The sequence below is a fragment of the Tenrec ecaudatus genome, chromosome 13 (genome assembly GCF_050624435.1).
Source record: "Tenrec ecaudatus isolate mTenEca1 chromosome 13, mTenEca1.hap1, whole genome shotgun sequence".
NCBI lineage: Eukaryota > Metazoa > Chordata > Mammalia > Afrosoricida > Tenrecidae > Tenrec > Tenrec ecaudatus.
This window is the reverse complement of record NC_134542.1, coordinates 39,135,249-39,139,911: the sequence shown is the minus strand read 5'-3', so window position 1 is coordinate 39,139,911 and position 4,663 is coordinate 39,135,249. Positions and strand designations below refer to the sequence as shown.

At 42.7% G+C, this 4,663-nt stretch overlaps 1 pseudogene; it reads left to right on the top strand.

Moving 5' to 3' along the window:
• Positions 1–1,448: 1,448 nt before the first annotated feature.
• On the top strand, positions 1,449–1,848 carry LOC142424462 (small ribosomal subunit protein eS25 pseudogene; annotated as a pseudogene).
• The last annotated feature ends 2,815 nt before the right edge of the window (positions 1,849–4,663 follow it).

The following is a 4,663-nucleotide window of genomic DNA, read 5'->3' as shown; positions in this document are numbered from 1 at the left end:
CTCCACTGTGAACCTTTGCTAGAATTTACAGTCTCTTGATGCCGTGACTAGCCTTGTCAAGTTTAGAACTGCCTTTTTCTTGAGTAGAAACCAGCACTGTTGGCTCCCCACAAAAGTGTCCATGAGATCTTCCAGGAAATACACAGGCAGATGCAAATTTCCAAAGGTCTATATAAACCTTTTCTACCTGCACATGTTAAACATACACAGGGGCACATTCAACGAACTAGGATTCACTTTATAGTTCTTCTTTGCTCGCTTGCTTACTTTTTGAAAAAGAGATTCACAAAAGGCTAACATTTATCAAGCGCACTTAGATGTCAAGTGTTGTTGAACAGCCTTGCATGTGTTAAACCATTCAGTCCTCATAAGAGTTCTACTAAGTGATAGCTTATTCAATCTGTATGCTGAACAAGTCACCAGAGAAGCTGTCTTAAATGAAGGAGATGTGGCATACGGATTGGAGGAAGGCTTTTCAACAACCTGAGATATGTAAATGATAAAACCTTGCTGGCTGAAAGTGAGGAGAACTTGAAACAGTTGCTGGTAAAGATCAAGGATTGCAGCATCCAGTCTGGATTACAACTCAGTGTAAGGAAGCCCAGAATCCCCACAACTGTATCCATAGGTGACATCCTGCAAAATGGAGAGAAGGCTGAAGTTGTCATGATTTTGCTGTGCTTGAATCCACAATCAATGCCCATGGAAGCAACAGGCAAAGAGACCAAGAGACAAGTTGCATTAGGTAAATCTGTTGCACAAACCCTCCTTAGAGTATTGAAAAGCAAGGAGGTTATTCTGAGGACTACGGTGTGCCTGACCCAAGGCATGGTATTTTCCATTGCTTCGTATGCACATGAAAATCGGACACTGAGTAAGGAAGACAAAAGGAGAATGGATGCATTTGAAGTGGTGCGAGAGAAGAATATTGAAAGTGTCACGGACTGCCACAAAGACAGACAGATCTCTCTTGGACGAAAGATGGACAGAGGGCTTCTTAGAGGTAAGGATGGCAAGGTTTTGTCTTCCATATTTTGGGCATGTGATGAGGAGAGACTAGTTCCCAGAGAAAGACATCATGTTTGTGAAGTGGAGGGGCCGCGAGAAAGAGGAAGGTCCTCCAGGAGATGGACTCCAGCCTAGGCACAATTTTATGAGCATGGGGCAGGAGCTGGCAGTGTTTGACTCTGTTGTTCATAAGGTGTCACCGTGGATCAGTCGACTCAATGACCCCTAACAACAACAACAACAAATGAAGGCCATTAGTTATGTGTCTTAGAGTCAAGTCTCACTCATAGTGGTACCCTATGACTGCCCGTGAGTACTGGCAGTGCAACAGTTCAAGTGCTCAACTCCTAAACAGAGGATGTGTTTTTGTTTACTTAAAAAAATCATTTTAGGACATCTTAGCGAGGCTGCCGTGGTGGTAGCTACTCTCAAGCTTTGTGATGCTGCCCAAGGACAACCAGAAGAAGGCTGCCGGGAAGTCGGCCAAGAAGGACAAAGACCCAGTGAACAAATCTGGGGGCAAGGCCAAGAAGAAGAAGTGGTCCAAAGGCAAAGTTCGGGACAAGCTCAATAAGCTGGTCTTGTTTGACAAAGCCACATATGACAAGCTCAGTAAAGAAGTTCCCAAATATAAGCGGATCACCCCAGCTGTTGTCTCAGAGAGACTGAGGATTCGCGGTTCCCTGGCCAGGGCAGCCCTCCAGGAGCTGCTGAGTAAAGGACTTATCAATCTGGTTTCCAAGCACAGAGCTCAAGTCATTGACACCAGGAACACCAAGGGTGGAGACGCCCCAGCAGCCAGTGATGATGCATGAGCAGGTCCAACCAACTGTACATTTTGAACAATAAACTTTTATTAGCTCAAAAAATCATTTTTTGGGGGGCCCATACAATTGTCAACACAATCATATACCCATCCACTGAGTCAAGCACATTTGTACATTTGTTGCCATCGTCATTCTCAAAACATTTTCTTTCTACTTGAGCCCTTGGTATCAGCTGTTCATTTCCCCCCTTTCTTCCCTGCCCTCCCTTCCTCATGAACCCTTGATAATTTATACATTATTATTATTTTGTCATGTTTTATACTGACCAGTGTCTCCATTCACCCACTTTTCTGTTGTCTGTCCCCCAGAGAGGGGGTTATATGCAGATCCTTGCAATGGGTTTCCCCTTTCTCCCCCTCCCTTACCCTCCTGGTATTGCTACTTTCATTATTGGTCCCGAAGGGTTTATCTGTCCTGGATTCCCTGTGTTTCTAGCTCTTAATTGTACCAGTGTACATCCTCTGGTCTAACCAGATTTGTAAGGTAGACTTGAGATCATGATAGTGGGTGGGGGGGAGGAAGCATTAAAGAACTAGAGGAGAGTTGTATGTTTCATCGGTGCTATGTTGCATCCTGATTGGCTTGTCTCCTCCCCACGACTCTTCTGTAAGGGGATCTCCAGTTGCCTACAGATGGGTTTTGGGTCTCTGCTCCAAACTTCCCCTCATTCACAACAATATGATTTTTTTGTTCTTTGATGCCTGGTAACTGATCCTATCAATACCTCATGATCACATAGGCTGGTGTGCTTCTTTCATGTGGACTTTGTTGCTTCTCAGCAAGTTGGCCACTTGTTTACCTTCAAGCCTTTAAGACCCCAGACACTATATCTTTTGATAGCTGGGTACCATCAGCTTTCTTCCCCACATTTGCTTATGCACCGCTTTTTCTTCAGCAATCGTGTTGGGAAGGTGAGCGTTATGGATGATTTTAACCCACTAACTTCTCTGCAGGCACTCTGATGGCATAGTGGTTGCCACTGTGGCTGTGATCCAAAAGGTCAGCAGTTCCAAACCACCAGCCGTTTCTCAGGAGAAAGGGTTTTCTACTCCAGTAAACAGTTAGTCTCAGAAACTCACAGGGGAACTTCTACCCTGCCCCATCAGGGTCGCTGTGAGTCAGTACTGATTCCATGGCAGTGAGGATTTTTGGTTGGTTTGTTGGTGACAGTTGGTTTTCATAAGGATTACACCTTTGGAAACCTTATGGAGTAGTCCTGTGCTGACCTAGAGGCTCACGATGAGTTAGAATTTAACTTGACAGTAATTTTTGGTTTTGGAATTTATTATCAAGATCTTAGGGAAAATAGATGTCAGGGACCTTGGAATTAAACACGAGAACATGTTTCCCCTGAAAGGTCCGCACTTCTGTTTAATCAGTTTTGGTCAAATCATATTTCAACCTCATCTCATCAGTTCACACCATTAAATGGACAGGTATGTAGTAGTGTTCCTTCTGGTCTGTGCCAGAGAGGCCCTCTCTGGCAAGGAAACATGGGCAGCAAGGAAGTGCATTTCCAAAATAAAGTTATATAAAGCTGCTAGTTATTTAATTTCCCAGTTGCCATTACACAGTATCGAAAGCTCGCCTATCTCTAGGATTGGAATTTGGTATATATTTATCCAAGAATAGACTATGCACCTACTCCCATATGTCAAGAAAAATGTTACTGTATATCCAGTTTGACAATAATTCATCGCAACATATTTATTTGTATATGTAGTAAAAATATAGTTTATATACTTCAATAATAATACCTATTTTATTAGATGTTGGCACAGCAGAACAGTGATTGGTGAAACCCAAAATGGTAAAAAATAAAAGAAGCTTAAATTGGTTATATTTAGTCATGCTAATGTTTGTGGCTTTAGTAGAAGCCATGAGTTTAGTGATGTATGCACATTCTATATGATCATTCTTGATGAAACTAGTTGAGAAATCATAAGCCTCATTTCTGGGTGTTCTCTTTCTAATGTGTAGCATTAAAATCCTTACTTCAAGATAAGGTAGAATTTGGTCCGTTCAAAGTAAAATCCTCATATTTCAAAAGTTAAAGTATGGCTAAAGATGGTTCCTCTATTTCCTAAAAGCAAGACCTTCGTAATTCTCTTTTGGTGCTAAAGGTTTACCATAACGTTATAAAATCCTTCTAAAAAATTTCACACATGCATACACATACATAATCCCAGAAATCATAACATTTTACTGTTGACTCTTAACAAACTATGTGTTTCAGGATTCTCTTTTATTTGCTTTGGATTACAACAACCCGCACACCTGGAATATTAGGCAGCATCATGCTCATCAGAGGAAAGATTGACGTGTTGTCAAGGCTTGTATTGTACTTGGACCCACAATCAAGGTCCATGACGGCATCAGCCCAGCAATGCAGCTGGTTATTGCGTTGCACAACTCTGCAACAAACGACCTGTTTAGAGTCTTCAAAAGCAAAGATGTCACCTTGAGGACTGAAGGGCACCTGAGAGAAGGCATGGTATTTTCAGTCACCCCATATGCTTGTGAAAACCGGACAATGAATCAGGAGGAATTGAATGATGATGTTGATAGAGAATGCTGGCTAGCCCATGGTCTGGTAGAAGAACGCACAGAGCTGTTTCGCAAGAAGTACACCAACAAGTGCTCCTTAGAAAGGAGGATGTTGAAACTCTGAACTTGTTCTCTGGAGAGACTGTCCCTAGAAGAGGATATTGAATCGGAACGAGAGAGTGAAAAGAGTAGGAGTCTCACTGAGATGGAGCGACTCAATGGCTGCACCAGTGGGCTCAGACACAGCAAGGACTAGGTGGCGTTTCATTCTGTTATACATG